We start from the raw sequence: 24415 nt of genomic DNA on the forward strand, positions 1-24415 counted from the left end.
TTGTGGTAGGGGATGATGTCAAAATCGAACTTTCTCGGCAAGGAGAGCTGGTCCAAATCAAGTTTCAAATTCTTCAGTAGCAGCACGCAACTGCCTAACTGACCTATCCTCCGAGTGATTTTGATGTAATAATCTGGCATGGTGAAACAAGTGTCCTGTGTGTATAAGTAGTACGATAGTATTATTTATCACATGGTATATCGTTGATAGAATTGCAACTCTGGTTGCTAGTTAGGAACTGTCGTTCGATTTCATTCCAACAGTTGCCGTGCTTTATTCAATTTTGTGTATTCGCCTTGCGACAGCATCTAAAACCAGCGCCGTACCGATCGCTTGCAATATGAAAAGCGCTGAGGTAGAACACATGGGCCCCCAAACATGTAGGGTCGGCCTGCGGCCCAAAGTCCAGAACCTGGTTTCGAGAAGCACTAGCTCAGTGCAGAAGTAGCGTCCTCCTCCTGCTGTGGGTTGGGCGAAGATGAATGTTGATGCTGTGTTATCTCGCAAAGGTGAAAGGGGAGCCCTGACAGTTGTGAGCCGGGATCATACAGGCTTCTTCCTTGGAGCATCGGCACTGGTGTGTGAAAGTGTTACTAATCTAGAGATCCTAGATAAAATGGCATGTTGCGAGGGGCTATCTCTGGCTCTTGACTTAAACCTGCAACAAGTTCAGATTAGCACCGATTGTTCAGCAACAGCCAAGCATATCGGAGAGCCATACTTGGGGCCCAGCAAAGTTATTATGGACGAGATCAAGATGAAGAAGAATATGTTCCAAACCATGGAGATCATACATGAAAAACGCGAGTGTAATTTTGAAGCGCATGTGCTTGCAAAAGTTGCTACTTCTTTGCCCTGTGGACGCCATCTTTGGCTCACAGGAACCCCCGAAATTATTTGTATACCTATGACTATTAATATTCAATAAACCATCTTTTATCCCTCAAAAAAAACATCTGAGTATTATATTCTCAGCTGAACCCCCATAATGCCCATGCGTTGCAGAGGGAGTATTTTCTCGGCAAGGTGAGCCTGTGATATAAAAGATTTGTATATTTCTTTACAGAGGGAGTATCTCTGTCAAAATATATATTTATGTGTAACTAGTTACTCCTGTCTTTCTACTTCCTTTCGCTGATACGTGGGGCAACCGGCAACGGGGTCCACGTGCCATATGCACAAATTAGAGTGCACAACTTCACGATAGACACACCCCGGTCGTAGCGCCACAGTAATGCCCAATGAGCCGTTAAATCACAACCCCCCCTTTCCAGCTTTAGTAGTAAGTTGGACGGACGAAGCGACAATATTTCATTGGGCCTGAATCCCTTTCTCCCTCGTCTGCTTTTTCAGAGAAAACCCCCTCTCGGCGATTGCATAGGGTTTTCTCATGGTGAACCAGGTACGAATTCTTCATCCATCCCCGATAAACCCAAGTCCCTTGGTCGCAGGTAATCCTAGGATGGCAGCCGCCGCCGTTGATGCATTTTTCTTCCTACTGAATCTAGTGTGTTTCATTTGCAATGCCCAAAGTGACAGTACCCTACAGGTTTCTGCGCCCTCGGCAAGACGCCACACTTGTTCCTTCTCATCCTAACACGGCATTTTGAAACGCGCACAGTATGTTCCTAGAATCCTCTTTTCTATCCGGGAGGGTGGGGTTTTTTGAACATGTTGTGTTCTCATATTATTTTTCCCGCAGTGTATTATTTGCTCTGCCAGAACACATGTACTCAAGATGCTCGGCCTTGCCATAACTGAATACACTAGTTTAATGGTCACAGTGAAGACAAGCCATGGATATAAGTTCTGAGTTGGGTTCATGAACCAAGAAGATCATTGCTTTTTTATGGCCGAACTTGGATAAACTTTCTCAAGTGTTACGGACTGAAAGTTGGCGCACGAATGTTGATGGAGATAGCAGAACCTGGTCTCATGTTCACTGCGATCTTCCACCCCGACGTCGTTCCAATTGTTCATCCATGTTAGTTTTGTATCTGGTTCTTGCTTGTTGCCTCGATTACTTCTTAATCCACCTATTCTGTCTAACTAATCACAATTTAACTTTAGAAGTAGCAACGAATCTCTCACGAAGATGCTACTTCTAACTAATATTTTCTTATAATTGGTGGCACGTGTAGGTTTTTTCAGAGTAAAGTAGTCTGCTCGTTTGTTACTCTGTAATAACTCGGCTGTTACTAATGGCACTGAAGTTGACTGGATCGACATCCACAAGTTCCTACATTTTATTGATCGTCTTGAGGTCCTTGTGGGCCGTTTCTATGGTGGAAGGCCACGTGGGATATGTGTGCCACTGCTGCACTCGTTGAACAGGTCCAACTGTGTCGAGAAAATTATGGTACGAGCTGTTTTCTGTTATATATATTGTTCATAAACTATTGCTTATACATAGTTTTACAGCTGTGATCTTCCTGAAATAGGAACTGCCGAGTTCTATTGTTCCTATACAGATGCCTGACCATGGTCGGGTCAGACTTGCGCTTGGTCACAACATGATATTTATGTCGACCTACTCAATTCCCCTTGGAGGTGAAAAGATACTTATTCATGGGATGTCTCAAATAATGAAGGCCCGTCCATCTTGGAGAATAGGACAGAAGGTTATGTTCATGCTTTTCCATGGCTCTAAAGCGAATATCCTGTTTATTGACCATGTTGCGAGATGAAGCCGCTTTCAGAAGGTTGTGGATGCGCGGGGTGGCGCCTGGGCCTTGTCCTAGGGCTTGGCGGCCTCACCCTTGGTTAACTGAAGGCAAAGTAGCACTGTTCGAGGCGTGCTTTGTACGGTTGAACCTGTATAAGTACTCATACTGCTTTCAGCTTTGGTTGTTAAGTGCCCCTGCTGGTTTCAGTTAAGGTTGTTAAGTACTACAGTCTGTTGTGTTTCTTCAGTCTTGTCTTCCTCCAGCCACCAAAACCAAACCAGCATCGGCGGGGCCGCCTGCTTCCGCCTCCCACGGCTGGCTGCGCCTCAGCGCACGCATCGTCGCCCCACTGTCTCCTAAACCGTAAATGCCGACGTCCTCCGTGCGCTTTGGTGCGCTCGCAGCGGTGCCGCCCTCTCGCATTGTCAACATTGTCAACAAACAACAGGAATCGGCAGAAGTACATGGACAGGATGACAGTAGGGGCCCACCACGTCAGCATATGGAAAAATAAAATGCTTCCTCCTAGTGTTTTCCTGACATCTGGGAGCCACGACATTGGGAGCGTATATAGTCAATAGACAAGAGAACAACACAAGATCGGCTGACACCTGGGACGTAGCTACTTGAGTAGTATTTTTTTTGTTTGCTATTGTTGAGACGGAGCAGGGTTTGAACTGGGTTGTGGCCCGTCTAGCTCAGGCTTATATTTTCTGTTCACCATGTGACCAGCCCAGCTATTTTTTCTTTGTGAAAATGAGCCCAATTTATTTTTTCTGAAGAATACCCAATCCAGGCCTACTTATTTTTCTACGCCCTGATGGGCTGCAACTCTTTCAAGACACCTGCAAATCTTGAAAGTAATATGAAATGGGTTGTAACTATAAAAATAGATGACAAATTGGCAATTACTTTATAATTTCTGAATTTTATTACATTTTCAGATTCCTATTTCACTGGGCATTAACCTAATTTAAATATATCTTCAAAGTACTTTAAATCTGGCTGGACATTTCAATATTAAAAATAGTTTGGAACCCACAGAAATATGCGAAATTGGCCCTGGCCAACCAAAAAAAATGACTGCTATAAATTGCATAAGAAGTTGCCATGAGCTATATATAAATTATTAAAAAAAGAGGGAGTGGTCTGACTTGTGGGCCTGTTCAGTTGACGCATATGCAAGATTTTTTTAGTTATTATATACGTTAACAAACGATTCTAGCAGACCTAACCGTTGGATGTCAATCCAACGGCCGTCGTGTTTCTTCAATCTCTGATCTTCTTGCTCTAGCCGCAAAAGCAGCACCGGCGGGACCGCCTACTCCCGCCTCCCGTGGCCGGCTGTGCTGCCGCGTAGGCCTCAGCGCCCCCTACTACTCCCACCGCTGGCCAGGGCATCCCTCTACTCACCCCACCCCCTGTTATTCTGCGGCAACGGCAGCCTCACACCGTAGCCGAACCGGTGAACGCTCGTACTCCTCTCCGAGTGGGCATCCACTGCCATGTCTTCCCCGGCTCCGTGTCGTCCCCTTCCTATGCCTCGCCGTCATCCACCGCCGTGGTGCTCTCGGTGCGGCGTGGTCAATGTGGTCAACGACCGACTTCCATCGAAAGAGTATTGTACGTGGAGAGGCTGACAGCTAGGTCCACGGCAGCCGCAAGGAAGTGCCTCCTTATTACGCGCAAAATAATTATTCCTCCACCTGACAGCGGGGACCCACCGGACGGGCCACCAGTATTTTGCGAAAAAATTGTTTCCCCCTGACTGCTGGGACCCACCAGACGGGCCACCGTATTTCGAGAAAAAACGTTCCCCCCGCTGTCAGCTTGGACCCACTGGAAGTGCCTCCTTATTACGCACAAAAAATGAATACTCCCCCGGCTAGGTGGGACCCACCTTGGTGGGAGGCTGACTTGTGGGCCTACTAAGTTGACGGGGACGAAGGGCTTTGTCAACTTAGTCAATATGAACGATTCTAGCTCCAATGACCGTACGATGTCCATCCAACGGCCGTACTGCTTCTCCAACCTCTGGTCTTCTTGCTCCAGCCGCCCAAAGCTGCGCCGGTCGTGCCGCATGCTCCTGCCTCCCGTGGCCGGCTGTGCTGCCACGGAGGCATCACCGCCCCCTACTATTCCCACCGCTGGCCAGGCCCTGCGGCGACGGCAGCCTCACACCGCAGCCGAACCAGTGAACCCTCGTACTCCTCTCCGTGCGGGCTTCCATTGCCGCGTCTTCCCCGGCTCTGCGTCGTCCTCTTCCTAGGCCTCGCTGTCGTCCACCGACGTGGTGCTCTCGGCGCGGTGTGGTCAATGTGGTTTAGTGACCGACTTCTATCGAAAGAGTACTGTGCGTGGAGACGCTGACAGCTGGGTCCACGGCTGCAGCAAGGAAGTGCCTCCTTATTACGCGCAAAATAATTATTCCTCCACCTGACAGCGAGGACCCACCGGACGGGCCACCGTATTTCATGAAAAAAAATGTTTGCCCCTGACTGCTGGGACCCACCAGCTACATCTTCGCACGCAAGGAAGTGCCTGACAGTCGGGACCCACCTGGTCGAAGCGTACGTAGCGTTGTCATTCTGGTCGCGAACATGTACGTACATATATACTGGTCGATGTAGAGGCACGCACGTAGCATGTACACGTACGTACAGCGGCCAGGGTGCAAGAAAGAAAATACGACCACGTATGTGTACATACGGGCGGGGTCTCGAACGCCTACTCACGCATACGTACGACCAGGGCTCGTGTACATGGCTGGGTCAGAACGGAGAAACAGCGTCGTTGCCGTGTTCATGGGGAGGCAACGGAGCGTCGTGTTCATGGGGAGGCAACGGAATGCGTTGTGTTCATGGGGAGGCAACGGAATGCGTCGTGTTCATCGGGAGGTCTTGGACAGAATACGCGATGGAAACGAGGCCTCGCGTACCGTAGAACGGAGGAAACGGCCTTGTGTTCGACCGGCCACGTTCAAAACGGGATCCTGTTGAGGGGTCTGTCGTACCGTAAAACGGAGGAAACGGACCTCCTACGGTCGAAACGGGGGTCCTGTTCATCGGGAGGGGTGTGGCGTACCGTAAAACGGACGAAACGAACCTCCTTCGGTCAAAACGGGGGTCCTATTCATCGGGAGGGGTATGGCGTACCGCAAAACGGGACTCCACGGGATACTGTTCATCTCCACCGTTGACCCCCTCCAGCCTCCACGAGCTAATGTTCATCCACCGTTGACCTCCTCCAGCCTCCACCTGCGACTGTTCATCCACGGGCTCCTGTTCATCTAGCCTCCACTATGCGCTACTCCACTGGCTACTGTTCAACCAGCCCTCTCCACGGACTCCTGTTCAACCACCCCTCCACGGGCTACTGTTCATCCTGCCCTCCACGGGGTGGTCCTGTTCATCCAGCCCTCCACGGGGTCCTATTCATCCAGCCCTCCACGGGGTCCTGTTCATCCAGCCCCAACCGGCTCGATCGATCGGGGTCCTGTTCATCCAGAGGCAACACCACGGGGTCCTGTTCATCCACCCCCACCGGGAACTATTCATCCAACCCCCCTCCCCGCAACGCTCACTGTTCATCCAGAGGCAGCATCGATCGGCTTCAGTTAGCAGCAGTAGCGAAGGAATCGCTTGATCGGGTTCAGTTAACAGCCATCGATCGATCGCTCGGGGTCAGTAACGCGTAGCCTGCAGTGCAATCGCTTGGGTTCAGTTAGAGCCCAACGCCTCTCTCGGGTTCAGTTAGAGCCAACGCCTCGCACACACGCGCGTACATGTACGAGAGAAACGCGCATCGCTCGGCCCCGACCTCCCACCGTAATCGGGAACTCCCTGAAATTTTCCTCCCCCTCGCTTCTACCACGGTTTTTTCCGCCATGGACGGCCCAAAGAATGTCATGCAGCTGCGTCTCCGGCCCGCCTAGGATGAAAAGCCCATTTTCTGTCATGATTTTTTGTCATAGAAGTAGGAGCCCACCACATCTATGATGATACCAGGTTTTGTCACAATTATCGTCATAGAAGTGTCATATGTATGACAGAAAAAATTTTGTTTGGCCCAAAATGTCACGGATGTGTCTTTTTTTTGTAGTGACGTATGGTGAACCGTTATGTGATGAAGTCGGAGCATGATTTATTTATTGATTGTCTTCCTTGTGAGTGGCGGTCGGGGATGAGCAATGGTCTTTTCCTACCAATCTATCCCCCTAGGAGCATGCACATAATACTTTGTTTTGATAACTAATAGATTTTTCCAATAAGTATGCGAGTTCTTTATGACTAATGTTGAGTCCATGGATTATACGCACTCTCACCCGTCCACCATTGCTAGCCTCTCTAGTACCGCACAACTTTCCCCGGTACCATAAACCCACCATATACCTTCCTCAAAACAGCCACCATACCTACCTATTATGGCATTTCCATAGCCATTCCGAGATATATTGCCATGTAACTTTTCACCGTTTCGTTATTATGACACGCTTCATCATTGTCATATTGCTATGCATGATCATGTAGTTGACATCGTATTTGTGGTAAAGCCACTGTTCATAATTCTTTCATACATGTCACTCATGAGTCATTGCACATCCCGGTACACCGCCGGAGGCATTCATATAGAGTTATATTTTGTTCTAAGTATCGAGTTGTAATTCTTCAGTTGTAAGTAAATAAAAGTGTGATGATCATCATTATTAGAGCATTGTCCCAGTGAGGAAAGGATGATGGAGACTATGATTCCCCCACAAGCTGGGATGAGACTCCGGATGAAAAAAAGGAGAAAGGCCAAAAAAGAGAAGGCCCAAAAAATGAGAGAAAAAGAGAGAAGGGGCAATGCTACTATCCTTTTACCACACTTGTGCTTCAAAGTAGCACCATGATCTTCATGATAGAGAGTCTCCTATGTTGTCACTTTCATATACTAGCGGGAATCTTTCATTATAGAACTTGGCTTGTATATTCCAATGATGGGCTTCCTCAAAATTGCCCTAGCTCTTCATGAGCAAGCAAGTTGGATGCACACCAACTTAGTTCTTTTGTTGAGCTTTCATACACTTATAGCTCTAGTGCACCTGTTGCATGGCAATCCCTACTCACTCACATTGATATCTATTGATGGGCATCTCCATAGCTCGTTGATATGCCTAGTTGATGTGAGACTATCTTCTCCTTTTTGTCTTCTCCACAACCACCATTCTATTCCACCTATAGTGCTATATCCACGGCTCACGCTCATGTATTGCGTGAAGATTGAAAAAGTTTGAGAACACCAAAAGTATGAAACAATTGCTTGGCTTGTCATTGGGGTTGTGCATGATTTGAATATTTTGTGTGATGAAGATGGAGCATAGCCAGACTATATGATTTTGTAGGGATAGCTTTCTTTGGCCATGTTATTTTGAGAAGACATGATTGCTTTGTTAGTATGCTTGAAGTATTATTATTTTCATGTCAATATTAGACTTTCATGTCAATATTAGACTTTTGTATTGAATCTTATGGATCTGAACATTCATGCCACAATAAAGAAGATTACATTGATGATTATGTTAGGTAGCATTCCACATCAAAAATTCTATTTTAACATTTACCTACTCGAGGACGAGCAGGAATTAAGCTTGGGGATGCTTGATATGTCTCCAATGTATCTATATTTTTTTATTGTTCCATGCTATTATATTATCTGTTTTGGATGTTTATGGGCTTTATTAAACACTTTTATATTATTTTTGGAACTAACCTATTAACCCAGAGCGCAGTGCCAGTTTCTGTTTTCCCTTGTTTTAGTGTTTCGCAGAAAAGGAATATCAAACGGAGTCCAAATGGAATGAAACCTTTGGGAGAGTTATTTTTGGAACAGAAGCAATCCAGGAGACTTGGAGTATACGTCAGGCAATCAACGAGGCGGCCACAAGGCAGGGGGCACACCCACCCCTCCTGGGCGCGTCCTCCACCCTCGTGAGCCCCTTGTTGCTCCACCGACGTACTTCTTCCTCCTATATATATCCATATACCCCAAACATCCGAGATCATAATAGATCGGGAGTTCCACCGCCAGAAGCCTCCATAGCCACCGAAAACCAATCTAGACCTGTTCTGGCACCCTGCCAGAGGGGGGAATCCCTCTTCGGTGGCCATCTTCATCACCCCAGCGGTCTCCATGACGAGGAGGGAGTAGTCCACCCTCGGGGCTGAGGTTATGTACCAGTAGCTATGTGTTTGATCTCACTCTCTCTCTCATGTTCTTGAGGTGGTACAATCTTGATGTATCGCGAGCTTTGCTATTATAGTTGGATCTTATGATTTTTCTCCCCCTGTACTCTCTTGTGATGAATTGAGTTTTCCCTTTGAAGTTATCTTATCAGATTGAGTCTTTAAGGATTTGAGAACACTTGATGTATGTCTTGCATGTGCTTATCTGTGGTGACAATGGGATATCACGTGATCCACTTGATGTATGTTTTGGTGATCAACTTGCGAGTTCCGTGACCTCGTGAACTTATGCATAGGGGTTGGCACACGTTTTCGTCTTGACTCTCCGGTAGAAACTTTGGGGCATTCTTTGAAGTTCTTTCTGTTGGTTGAATAGATGAATCTCAGATTGTGTGGTGCATATCGTATAATCATACCCACGGATACTTGAGGTGACATTGGAGTATTTAGGTGACATTAGGGTTTTGGTTGATTTGTGTCTTAAGGTGTTATTCTAGTACGAACTCTATGATAGATTGAATGGAAAGAATAGCTTCATGTTATTTCACTATGGACTCTTGAATAGATCGACCAGAAAGGATAACTTTGAGGTGGTTGCGTACCCTACCATAATCTCTTCGTTTGTTCTCCGCTATTAGCGACTTTGGAGTGACTCTTTGTTGCATGTTGAGGGATAGTTATATGATCCAATTATGTTATTATTGTTGAGAGAACTTGCACTAGTGAAAGTATGAACCCTAGGCCTTGTTTCAACACATTGTAATACTGTTTGTGCTCACTTTTATCATTTGTTACCTTGCTGTTTTTATATTTTCAGATTACAAAAACCTATATCTACCATCCATATTGCACTTGTATCACCATCTCTTCGCCGAACTAGTGCACCTATACAATTTACCATTATATTGGGTGTGTTGGGGACACAAGAGACTCTTTGTTATTTGGTTGCAGGGTTTTTTGAGAGAGACCATCTTCATCCTACGCCTCCCACGGATTGATAAACCTTAGGTCATCCACTTGAGGGAAATTTGCTACTGTCCTACAAACCTCTGCACTTGGAGGCCCAACAATGTCTACAAAAAGAAGGTTGTGCAGTTGACATCAAAGTTCTATCAAGATCTCACTCAATCCGGTGCAACATAGCAAGACCAAGCATATTGAGATTCGTCATCACTTCATTCGGGATCACATCAAGCGGGGAGATATTGATATCATCTACATCAACACTCAAGAGCAGCTAGCGGACATATTCACCAAGACTCTAGATGAAGCAAGATTTCATGAGTTAAGGCATGAGCTAAATATCATTAATTCGAGCAATGTGGCTTAAGGGCACACCCCAGCACACTCATCTTTATATCTTGTTCTAGATTTAGGCATGGACATATAGGGAGTGTTGTTCTCTCAATGAACTCTCCCTCCCCCCATTGTGCATAAATCGATCTAGTCTTTCACATTAGCCATTTTTCATGGTACTTGTGCTTCAAATATGAGTTTTGGTCATGGGCCCAAGGTTAAAATCTTTGTGGTGCCATACTTGTTAACTCAAAAGTACGTGGCTTCAGCCACCGCCCTTCCCGCATGATCAACGGTTGTTGTTGGTCTTGAGGTCTTGGTGTGTGTTTGAAACACTTCTTGTGTGGTTCTTTTCCCCTTGCTTTTGTGTTTGAGGTGTCTCTTCCCATTGTTGTGGTTCTTCGTCTTGTCTCTCTCGGGTTTCCCTTGATCTTCCCTTTTGCATAAGCCTCTTTATATTTCCTTATATCATGATATTTCCTTATATCATGATAAATGTTTATTATTCATGCTAGAATTGTATTAACCGGAAACTTAGTACATGTGTGAATACATAGACAAACAGAGTGTCACTAGTTTGCCTCCACTAAACTAGCTCGTTGAATCAATGATGGTTATGTTTCCTAACTATAGACATGAGTTGTGATTTGTTTAACGGGATCACATCATTAGAGAATGATGTGATTGACTTGACCCATCTGTTAGCTTAACACGATGATCGTTTAGTTTGTTGCTATTGCTTTCTCCATAACTTATACATGTTCCTATGACTATGAGATCATGCAACTCCCGAATACCGGAGGAACATTTTGTGTTCTACCAAACGTCACAATCTAAATGGGTGATTATAAAGGTGCTCTACAGGTGTCTCCGATGGTGTTTCTTGAGTTGGCATAAATCGAGATTATGATTTGTCACTCCGATTAACGGAGAGGTATCCCTGGGCCCTCTCGCTAATGTACATCACTATAAGACTTGCAAGCAATGTAGCTAATGAGTTAGTTACGGGATGTAGCATTACGGAACGAGTAAAGAGACTTGCCGGTAATGATATTGAACTAGGTATTGATATATCGACGATCAAATCTCGGGCAAGTAACATACCGATGACAAAGGGAACAACATATATCGTTATGCGGTTTGACCGATAGAGATCTTCATAGAATATGTAGGAACCAAAATGAGCATCCAGGTTCTGCTATTGGTTATTGACCGGAGACGTGTCTCGGTCATGTCTACATAGTTCTCGAACCCGTAGGGTCCGCACGCTTAACGTTCGGTGACGATTGTATTATGAGTTTATGTGTTTTGATGTACCGAAGGTAGTTCAGAGTCCCGGATATGATCACGGACATGACAAGGAGTCTCTAAATAGTAGATACATAAAGGTCGATATATTGGACGACTATATATGGGCATCAGAATGGTTCCGGGAGAGATCGGGCATTTACCGATGTACTAGGAGGTTACCAGAACCCCCGGGGAGGTATATGAGCCTTATTGGGCCATAGTGGGAGAGAGGAGAAGGGAGCAAAGGAGGGGGCGCCTCCAAGCCCAATCCGAATTGGGAAGTGGGCCGGCCCACCCCCCCTTTCCTTCATCCTTCCTCCCCCTTCCTTCTCTCCCAATCCAACTAGGGAAAGGGGGGAATCGTACTCCCGGTGGGAGTACAACTCCCCTTGGGGTGTGCCTAGGAGGCCGGCCCCCTCCCCCTGAAGGAAATATGCCCTAGAGGCAATAATAAAGTTATTATTTATTTCCTTATAATCATGATAAAGGTTTATTATTCATGCTAGAATTGTATTAACCGGAAACATAATACATGTGTGAATACATAGACAAACAAAGTGTCACTAGTATGCCTCTACTTGACTAGCTCGTTAATCAAAGATGGTTATGTTTCCTAACCATGAACAATGAGTTGTTATTTGATTAATGGGATCACATCATTAAGAGAATGATCTGATTGACATGACCCATTCCATTAGCTTAGCACCCGATCGTTTAGTATGTTGCTATTGCTTTCTTCATGACTTATACATATTCCTATGACTATGAGATTATGCAACTCCTGTTTGCCGGAGGAACACTTTGGGTGCTACCAAACGTCACAACGTAACTGGGTGATTATAAAGGAGCATTACAGGTGTCTCCAAAGGTAGATGTTGGGTTGGCGTATTTTGAGATTAGGATTTGTCACTCCGATTGTTGGAGAGGTATCTCTGGGCCCTCTCGGTAATGCACATCACATAAGCCTTGCAAGCATTGTAACTAATATGTTAGTTGCGAGATGATGTATTACAGAACGAGTAAAGAGACTTGCTGGTAACGAGATTGAACTAGGTATTGGATACCGATGATCGAATCTCGGGCAAGTAACATACCGATGACAAAAGGAACAACGTATGTTGTTATGCGGTCTGAACGATAAAGATCTTCGTAGAATATGTAGGAGCCAATATGGGCATCCAGGTCCCACTATTGGTTATTGACCGGAGACGTGTCTCGGTCATGTCTACATAGTTCTCGAACCCGTAGGGTCCGCACGCTTAACGTTCGTTGACGATATAGTACTATGTGAGTTATGTATATTGGTGACCGAATGTTGTTCGGAGTCCGGGATGAGATCACGGACATGACGAGGAACTCCGGAATGGTCCGGAGATAAAGTTTGATATATGTGATAATGGTGTTTGGTCACCGGATGGGTTCCGGAAATCACCGGAAGGGGGTCCGGATGTTTCCCGAAATGTTTGGGTACGAGAACACGTTATTTGGGCCAAAGGGGAAAGCCCACAAGGTTTTTGGAAAGCGCAAAAGGAAGTTTTGCGAAGTCCAGGGGCCAGACGCCAGGGTCCCTGGCGTCTGGGTCCAGACACCGGGAACCCTGGCGTCTGGCCCTGGAGTCCGAGAAGGACTCTTGCCTTTCGGGTGAAACCGACTTTGTGGAGACTTTTACTCCAAGTTTCGACCCCAGGGCTCAACATATAAATAGAGGGGCAGGGCTAGCACAAAGGACACATCAAGAAACACCAAGCCGTGTGCCGGCAACCCCGTCTCCTCTAGTTTCTCCTTTGTCATAGTTTTCGTAGTGCTTAGGCGAAGCCCTGCGGAAATTGTTCTTCACCAACACTGTCACCATGCCGTTGTGCTGCCGGAACTCATCTACTACTTCGCCCCTCTTGCTGGATCGAGAAGGCGAGGACGTCACCGAGCCGAACGTGTGCAGAACTCGGAGGTGTCGTGCTTTCGGTACTTGGATCGGTCGGACGTGAAGACGTACGACTACATCAACCGCGTTGATATAACGCTTCCGCGTGCGATCTACAAGGGTACGTAGATCATACTCTCCCCTCTCGTTGCTATGCATCACCATGATCTTGCGTGTGCGTAGGAAATTTTTGAAATTACTGCGAAACCCTTCAGTGGCATCCGAGCCTAGGTTATTTATGTTGATGTTATATGCATGAGTAGAACACAAGTGAGTTGTGGGCGATATAAGTCATACTGCCTACCAGCATGTCATACTTTGGTTCGGCGGCATTGTCGGACGAGACGACCCGGACCAACATTACGTGTACGCTTACGCGAGACCGGTTCCCCCGACGTGATTTGCACATAGGTGGCTTGCGGGCGACTGTCTTTCCAACTTTAGTTGAACCAAGTATGGCTACGCCCGGTCCTTGCGAAGGTTAAAACGGAGTCTATTTGACAAACTATCGTTGTGGTTTTGATGCGTAGGTGAGATTGGTTCTTGCTTAAGCCCGTAGCAGCCACGTAAAACTTGCAACAACAAAGTAGAGGACGTCTAACTTGTTTTTGCAGGGCATGTTGTGATGTGATATGGCCAAGACATGATGCTAAATTTTATTGTATGAGATGATCATGTTTTGTAACCGAGTTATCAGCAACTGGTAGGAGCCATATGGTTGTCGCTTTATTGTATGCAATGCAATCGCGATGTAATGCTTTACTTTATCACTAAGCGGTAGCGATAGTCGTGGAAGCATAAGATTGGCGAGACGACAACGATGCTACGATGGAGATCAAGGTGTTGCGCCGGGGACGATGGTGATCACGACGGTGCTTCGGAGATGGAGATCACAAGCACAAGATGATGATGGCCATATCATATCACTTATATTGATTGCATGTGATCTTTATCTTTTATGCATCTTATCTTGCTTTGAGTGACGATAGCATTATAAGATGATCTCTCACTAAATTATCAAGAAGTGTTCTCCCTGAGTATGCACCGTTGCGAAAGTTCTTCGTGCTGAGACACCATGTGATGATCGGGTGTGATAGGTTCTACGTTCAAATACAACGGGTGCAAAACAGTTGCACACGCGGAATACTCAGGTTATACTTGACGAGCCAAGCATATACAGATATGGCCTCGGAACACGGAGACCGAAAGGTCGAGTGTGAATCATATAGTAGATATGATCAACATAATGATGTTCACCAATGAAACTACTCCATCTCACGTGATGATCGGACATGGTTTAGTTGATTTGGATCACGTGATCACTTAGAAGATTAGAGGGATGTCTATCTAAGTGGGAGTTCTTAAATAATATGATTAATTGAACTTAAATTTATCATGAACTTAGTCCTTGATAGAATCTTGCTTGTTTATGTTGATTGTAGATAGATGGCTCATGCTGTTGTTCCGTTGAATTTTAATGCGTTCCTTGAGAAAGCAAAGTTGAAAGATGATGGTAGCAATTACACGGACTGGGTCCGTAACTTGAGGATTATCTTCATTGCTGCACAGAAGAATTACGTCCTGGAAGCACCGCTGGGTGCCAGGCCTGCTGCAGGAGCAACGCCGGATGTTATGAACGTCTGGCAGAGCAAAGCTGATGACTACTCGATAGTTCAGTGTGCCATGCTTTACGGCTTAGAATCGGGACTTCAACGATGTTTTGAACGTCATGGAGCATATGAGATGTTCCAGGAGTTGAAGTTAATATTTCAAGCAAATGCCCGGATTGAGAGATATGAAGTCTCCAATAAGTTCTATAGCTGCAAGATGGAGGAGAACAGTTCTTTCAGTGAGCATATACTCAAAATGTCTGGGTATAATAATCACTTGATTCAATTGGGAGTTAATCTTCCAGATGATTGTGTCATTGACAGAATTCTTCAATCACTGCCACCAAGCTACAAGAGCTTCGTGATGAACTATAATATGCAAGGGATGAACAAGACTATTCCCGAGCTCTTCACGATGCTGAAAGCTGTGGAGGTAGAAATCAAGAAGGAGCATCAAGTGTTGATGGTCAACAAGACCACTAGTTTCAAGAAAAAGGGCAAAGGGAAGAAGAAGGGGAACTTCAAATGGAACGGCAAGCAAGTTGCTACTCAAGAGAAGAAACCCAAACCTGGACCTAAGCCTGAAACTGAGTGCTTTTATTGCAAGCAGTCTGGTCACTGGAAGCGGAACTGCCCCAAGTATTTGGCGGATAAGAAGGATGGCAAGGTGAACAAAGGTATATATGATATACATGTTATTGATGTGTACCTTACTAATGCTCGCAGTAGCACCTGGGTATTTGATACTGGTTTTGTTGCTAATATTTGCAACTCGAAACAGGGACTACGGATCAAGCGAAGATTGGTTAAGGACGAGGTGGCAATGCGCGTGGGAAACGGTTCCAAAGTCGATGTGATCGCAGTCAGCACGCTACCTCTACATCTGCCTTCGGGATTAGTATTAGACCTAAATAATTCTTATTTGGTGCCAGCGTTAAGCATGAACATTATATCTGGATCTTGTTTGATGCGATACGGTTATTCATTTAAATCAGAGAATAATGGTTGTTCTATTTATATGAGTAATATCTTTTATGGTCATGCACCCTTGAAGAGTGGTCTATTCTTGTTGAATCTCGATAGTAGTAACACACATATTCATAATGTTGAAGCCAAAAGATGCAGAGTTGATAATGAGAGTGCAACTTATTTGTGGCACTGCTGTTTAGGTCATATTGGTATAAAGCGCATGAAGAAACTCCATTCTGATGGACTTTTGGAACCACTTGATTATGAATCACTTGGTACTTGTGAACCGTGCCTCATGGGCAAGATGACTAAAACACCATTCTCTGGTACTATGGAGAGAGCAACAGATTTGTTGGAAATCATACATACAGATGTATGTGGTCCGATGAATATTGAGGCTCGTGGCGGATATCGTTATTTTCTCACCTTCACAGATGACTTAAGCAGATATGGGTATATCTACTTAATGAAACACAAGTCTGAAACATTTGAAAAGTTCAAAGAATTTCAGAGTGAAGTTGAAAATCATCGTAACAAGAAAATAAAGTTTCTACGATCTGATCGTGGAGGAGAATATTTGAGTTACGAGTTTGGTGTACATTTGAAGCAATGCGGAATAGTTTCACAACTCACGCCACCCGGAACACCACAGCGTAATGGTGTGTCCGAACGTCGTAATCGTACTTTACTAGATATGGTACGATCTATGATGTCTCTTACTGATTTACCGCTATCATTTTGGGGATACGCTCTAGAGACGGCCGCATTCACGTTAAATAGGGCACCATCAAAATCCGTTGAGACGACGCCTTTTGAATTGTGGTTTGGCAAGAAACCAAAGTTGTCGTTTCTAAAAGTTTGGGGCTGCGATGCTTATGTGAAAAAGCTTCAACCTGATAAGCTCGAACCCAAATCGGAGAAATGTGTCTTCATAGGATATCCAAAGGAAACTATTGGATACACCTTCTATCACAGATCCGAAGGCAAGACTTTTGTTGCTAAATTCGGAAACTTTCTAGAGAAGGAGTTTCTCTCGAAAGAAGTGAGTGGGAGGAAAGTAGAACTTGACGAGGTAACTGTACCTGCTCCCTTACTGGAAAGTAGTACATTGCAGAAAACTGTTCCAGTGACACCTACACCAGTTAGTGAGGAAGCTAATGATAATGATCATGGAACTTCAGATCAAGATACTACTGAACCTCGTAGATCAACCAGAGTGAGATCCGTGCCAGAGTGGTACGGTAATCCTGTTCTGGAAGTCATGCTGCTAGATCATGATGAACCTACGAACTATGAAGAAGCGATGGTGAGCCCAGATTCCGCAAAATGGCTTCAAGCCATGAAATCTGAGATGGGATCCATGTATGAGAACAAAGTATCGACTTTGGTTGACTTGCCCGATGACCGACAAGCAATTGAGAATAAATGGATCTTCAAGAAGAAGACTGACGCTAACGGTAATGTTACTGTCTACAAAGCTCGACTTGTCGCAAAAGGTTTTCGACAAGTTCAAGGGGTTGACTACGATGAGACCTTCTCACCCGTAGTGATGCTTAAGTCTGTCCGAATCATGTTAGCAATTGCCGCATTTTATGATTATGAAATTTGGCAAATGGATGTCAAAACTGCATTCCTGAATGGATTTCTGGAAGAAGAGTTGTATATGATGCAACCAGAAGGTTTTGTCGATCCAAAGGGAGCTAACAAAGTGTGCAAGCTCCAGCGATCCATTTATGGACTGGTGCAAGCCTCTCGGAGTTGGAATAAACGCTTTGATAGTGTGATCAAAGCATTTGGTTTTATACAGACTTTCGGAGAAGCCTGTATTTACAAGAAAGTGAGTGGGAGCTCTGTAGCATTTCTGATATTATATGTGGATGACATATTACTAATTGGAAATGATATAGAATTTCTGGATAGCATAAAGGGATACTTGAATAAGAGTTTTTCAATGAAAGACCTCGGTGAAGCTGCTTACATATTAGGCATAAAGATCTATAGAGATAGATCAAGACGCTTAATTGGACTTTCACAAAGCACATACCTTGACAAGATTTTGAAGAAGTTCAAAATGGATCAAGCAAAGAAAGGATTCTTGCCGGTGTTACAAGGTGTGAAGTTGAGTAAGACTCAATGCCCGACCACCGCAGAAAATAGAGAGAATATGAAAGATGTTCCCTATGCATCAGCCATAGGATCTATCATGTATGCAATGCTGTGTACAAGACCCGATGTGTGCCTTGCTATAAGTCTAGCAGGGAGGTACCAAAGTAATCCAGGAGTGGATCACTGGACAGCGGTCAAGAACATCCTGAAATACCTGAAAAGGACTAAGGATATGTTTCTCATATATGAAGGTGACAAAGAGCTCATCGTAAAAGGTTACGTTGATGCAAGCTTTGACACTGATCCGGACGATTCTAAATCGCAAACCGGATACGTGTTTACATTAAACGGTGGAGCTGTTAGTTGGTGCAGTTCTAAACAAAGCGTCGTAGCGGGATCTACATGTGAAGCGGAGTACATAGCTACTTCGGAAGCAGCAAACGAAGGAGTCTGGATGAAGGAGTACATATCCGATCTAGGTGTCATACCTAGTGCATCGGGTCCAATGAAAATCTTTTGTGACAATACTGGTGCAATTGCCTTGGCAAAGGAATCCAGATTTCACAAGAGAACCAAGCACATCAAGAGACGCTTCAATTCCATCCGGGATCTAGTCCAGGTGGTAGACATAGAGATTTGCAAGATACATACGGATCTGAATGTTGCAGACCCATTGACTAAGCCTCTTCCACGAGCAAAACATGATCAACACCAAGGCTCCATGGGTGTTAGAATCATTACGGTGTAATCTAGATTATTGACTCTAGTGCAAGTGGGAGACTGAAGGAAATATGCCCTAGAGGCAATAATAAAGTTATTATTTATTTCCTTATAATCATGATAAAGGTTTATTATTCATGCTAGAATTGTATTAACCGAAAACATAATACATGTGTGAATACATAGACAAACAAAGTGTCACTAGTATGCCTCTACTTGACTAGCTCGTTAATCAAAGATGGTTATGTTTCCTAACCATGAACAATGAGTTGTTATTTGATTAACGGGATCACATCATTAAGAGAATGATCTGATTGACATGACCCATTCCATTAGCTTAGCACCCGATCGTTTAGTATGTTGCTATTGCTTTCTTCATGACTTATACATGTTCCTATGACTATGAGATTATGCAACTCCCGTTTGCCGGAGGAACACTTTGGGTGCTACCAAACGTCACAACGTAACTGGGTGATTATAAAGGAGCATTACAGGTGTCTCCAAAGGTAGATGTTGGGTTGGCGTATTTTGAGATTAGGATTTGTCACTCCGATTGTCGGAGAGGTATCTCTGGGCCCTCTCGGTAATGCACATCACATAAGCCTTGCAAGCATTGTAACTAATATGTTAGTTGCGAGATGATGTATTACGGAACGAGTAAAGAGACTTGCTGGTAACGAGATTGAAGTAGGTATTGGATACAAATGATCGAATCTCGGGCAAGTAACATACCGATGACAAAAGGAACAACGTATGTTGTTATGCGGTCTGACCTATAAAGATCTTCATAGAATATGTAGGAGCCAATATGGGCATCCAGGTCCCACTATTGGTTATTGACCGGAGACGTGTCTCGGTCATGTCTACATAGTTCTCGAACCCGTAGGGTCCGCACGCTTAACGTTCGTTGACGATATAGTACTATGTGAGTTATGTATATTGGTGACCGAATGTTGTTCGGAGTCCGGGATGAGATCACGGACATGACGAGGAACTCCGGAATGGTCCGGAGATAAAGTTTGATATATGTGATAATAGTGTTTGGTCACCAGAAGGGTTCCGGAAATCACCGGAAGGGGGTCCGGATATTTCCGAAATGTTTGGGTACGAGAACACGTTATTTGGGCCAAAGGGGAAAGCCCACAAGGTTTTTGGAAAGCGCAAAAGGAAGTTTTGCGGAGTCCAGGGGCCAGACGCCAGGGTCCCTGGCGTCTGGGTCCAGACGCCGGGAACCCTGGCGTCTGGCCCTGGAGTCCGAGAAGGACTCTTGCCTTTCGGGTGAAACCGACTTTGTGGAGACTTTTACTCCAAGTTTCGACCCCAGGGCTCAACATATAAATAGAGGGGCAGGGCTAGCACAAAGGACACATCAAGAAACACCAAGCCGTGTGCCGGCAACCCCGTCTCCTCTAGTTTATCTTCTGTCATAGTTTTCGTAGTGCTTAGGCGAAGCCCTGCGGAAATTGTTCTTCACCAACACCGTCACCACGCCGTTGTGCTGCCAGAACTCATCTACTACTTCGCCCCTCTTGCTGGATCGAGAAGGCGAGGACGTCACCGAGCCGAACGTGTGCAGAACTCGGAGGTGCCGTGCTTTCGGTACTTGGATCGGTCGGACGTGAAGACGTACGACTACATCAACCGCGTTGATATAATGCTTCCGCGTGCGATCTACAAGGGTACGTAGATCATACTCTCCCCTCTCGTTGCTATGCATCACCATGATCTTGCGTGTGCGTAGGAAATTTTTGAAATTACTGCGAAACCCTTCACCCCCTCCTCCACTCCTTTATATACGGGGGAGGGCACTAGTGCAGAACTGGGCAATAGCACCGGTTCGTAAGGCCCTTTAGTGCCGGTTTAGGAACCGGCACTAACGTTTCGGCACTAAAGTCCCCCCCCCCTTAGTACCGGTTCAGCACGAACCGGTGCTAAAGGGAAACCACATGGCACGAGCCAGCTCCAGGGGTCAGGAGCCCTTTAGTACCGGTTGGTTAATTTGCTTCAAGCCATTTGGCATAGTGTAGACTGCACTGCACATAGCTCAGTGCAATCTATGCTATTCCGCAAGGCTTGAAGCTAATCAACATGTAGGTGAGCATTCAACTCTTCGTCATTGCCTGTTTACTCATGGCTTATAAACCGCTCATACCGCCTCTCTCTTGGCGAGGTGGGACTAAAAACAGCTTGCCATAACCTCATTAGTACCGGTTCGTGGTACGAACCGGCACTAAATGGTGATGGTGCTGCCACAGCCTGACCGCAGGCTGACATAGCCTCTTTAGTACCGGTTCGTGGCATGAACCGGTACTAAAGGTTCTCCACAAACCGGTACTATTGATCGCCGCCACGAACTGGCACTAATGTACACATTAGTGCCGGCTCTAATTCAAACCGGCACTAATGTGCTTCACGTTTGACCCTTTTTCTACTAGTGGGGGGGAACCCCATAGACACACAAGTAGATCATTAATCTCTTAGCCGTGTGCGGTGCCCCCCTCCACCATAATCCACCTTGCTCATATCGTAGAGGTGCTTAGGAGAAGCCCTGTTCCGGTAGCATCATCATCACCATCATCACACTGTCGTGCTGACACATCTCTCCCTCGACACTCTACTGGATCGTGAGTTCGTGGGACGTCACCGAGCAGAATGTGTGCATATCATGGAGGTGTTGTGCCTTCGGTGCTAGGATCAGTCGATCGTGAAGACGTACGACTACATCAACCGCATTTTCATAATGCTTCCGCTTACGGTCTATGAGGGTACTGCTACCTCTTGAGCACTGCGTTGGTTTTTCCCGAAGAGGAAGGGATGATGCAGCAAAGTAGCGTAAGTATTTCCCTCAGTTTTTGAGAACCAAGATATCAATCCAGTAGGAGGCTATGCGCGAGTCCCTCGCACCTTCACAAAACAAATAAATCCTCGCAACCAACGTAAATAGGGGTTGTCAATCCCTATAGGGCCACTTACGAGACTGAGATCTGATAGATATGATAATATAAGATTTTTGGTATTTTTATGATAAAAGATGCAAAGTAAAATAAAGGCAAAGTAAATAGCAAAGGAAGTAACTAAGTAGTAGGAGATTAATATGATAAAGATAGACCCGGGGGCCATAGGTTTCACTAGTGGCTTCTCTCGAGAGCATAAGTATTCTACGATGGGTGAACAAATTACTGTTGAGCAATTGACAGAATTGAGCATAGTTATGAGAATATCTAGGTATGATCATGTATATAGGCATCACGTCCGAGACAAGTAGACCGACTCCTGCCTGCATCTACTACTATTACTCCACTCATCGACCGCTATCCAGCATGCATCTAGAGTATTAAGTTAAAAACAAAGTAATGCCTTAAGCAAGATGACATGATGTAGAGGGATAGACTCATGCAATATGAAGAAAACCCCATCATGTTATCCTCGATTGCAATAATACAATGCATGCCTTGCTACCCTTACTGTCACCGGGAAAGGAAACCGCAAGATTGAACCCAAAGCTAAGCACTTCTCCCATTGCAAGAAAGATCAATCTAGTAGGCCAAACCAAACTGCTAATTCGAAGAGACTTGCAAAGATAACCAATCATACATAAAAGAATTCAGAGAAGATTCAAATATTATTCATAGATAGACTTGATCATAAACCCACAATTCATCGGTCCCAACAAACACACCGCAAAAAAGAAGATTACATCGAATAGATCTTCACAAGAGAGGGGGAGAACATTATATTGAGATCCAAAAAGAGAGAAGAAGCCATCTAGCTACTAACTATGGACCCGTAGGTCTGAGATAAACTACTCACACTTCATCGGAGAGGCTATGGTGTTGATGTAGAAGCCCTCCATGATCGATGCCCCCTCCGGCGGAGCTCCGAAACAGGCCCCAAGATGGGATCTCGTGGATACAGAAAGTTACGGCGGTGGAATTAGGGTTTTGGCTCCTGTTCTGATCGTTTGGGGGTACATGGATATATATAGGAGGAAGGAGTATGTCGGTGGAGAAACAGGGGGCCCACGAGGGGGAGGGCGCGCCTAGGGTAGGCATGCGCGCCCCCTACCTCGTGGCCTCTTATTTTATTTCTTGACGTAGGGTCCAAGTCTCTCTGGTCTTATTCGTTGAGAAAATCACATTCCCGAAGGTTTCATTCCGTTTGGACTCCGTTTGATATTCCTTTTCTTCGAAACCCTAAAACAGGCAAAAAACAACAATTCTGGACTGGGCCTCCGGTTAATAGGTTAGTCCCAAAAATAATATAAAAGTGGATAATAAAGCCCAATAATGTCCAAAACAGTAGATAATATATCATGGAGCAATCAAAAATTATAAATACGTTGGAGACGTATCAAGCATCCCCAAGCTTAATTCCTACCCGAGTAGGTAAATGTTAAAAACAGAATTTTTGATGCGGAGTGCTACTTGGCATAATTTTAATGTAATTCTTCTTAATTGTGGTATGAATATTCAGATCCGAAAGATTCAAGACAAAAGTTCATATTGACATAAAAATAATAATACTTCAAGCATACTAACTAAGCAATTATGTCTTCTCAAAATAACATGGCTAAAGAAAGTTATTCCTACAAATTCATATAGTCTGGCTGTGCTCTATCTTCACCACACAAAATATTTAAATCATGCACAACCCCGATGACAAGCCAAGCAATTGTTTCATACTTTTGACATTCTCAAAACTTTTTCAATCTTCACGCAATACATGAGTGTGAGCCATGGATATAGCACTATAGGTGGAATAGAATGGTGGTTGTGGAGAAGACAAAAAGTAAGAAGATAGTCTCACATCAACTAGGTGTATCAACGGTCTATGGAGATGCCCATCAATAGATATCAATGTGAGTGAGTAGGGATTGCCATGCAATGGATGCACTAGAGCTATAAGTATATGAAAGCTCAAAAAGAAACTAAGTGGGTGTGCATCCAACTTGCTTGCTCATGAAGACCTAGAGCAATTTGAGGAAGCCCATCATTGGAATATACAAGCCAAGTTCTCTAATGAAAGATTCCCACTAGTATATGAAAGTGATAACATGAGAGACTCTCTACTATGAAGATCATGGTGCTACTTTGAAGCACAAGTGTGGTAAAAGGATAGTAACATTGTCCCTTCTCTCTTTTTATCTCATTTTTTTATTTGGGCCTTTTCTCTTTTTTGATGGCCTCTTTTCTTTCTTCTTCTTTTTTATTTCGGCTTCTTTGGCCTCTTTATTTATTTTCGTCCGGAGTCTCATCCCGACTTGTGGGGGAATCATAGTCTCCATCATCCTTTCCTCACTGGGACAATGCTCTAATAATGATGATCATCACACTTTTATTTTTCTTACAACTCAACAATTACAACTCGATACTTAGAACAAAATATGACTCTATGTGAATGCCTCCGGCGGTGTACCAAGATATGCAATATGATGCATGAGTGACATGTATGATAGAATTATGAATGGTGGCTTTGCCACAAATATGATGTCAACTACATGATCATGCTAAGCAATATGACAATGATGGAGTGTGTCATAATAAACGGAACGGTGGAAAGTTGCATGGCAATATATCTCGGAATGGCTATGGAAATGTCATAATAGGTAGGTAT

The sequence above is a fragment of the Triticum aestivum genome, chromosome 5A (assembly GCF_018294505.1).
Source record: "Triticum aestivum cultivar Chinese Spring chromosome 5A, IWGSC CS RefSeq v2.1, whole genome shotgun sequence".
NCBI lineage: Eukaryota > Viridiplantae > Streptophyta > Magnoliopsida > Poales > Poaceae > Triticum > Triticum aestivum.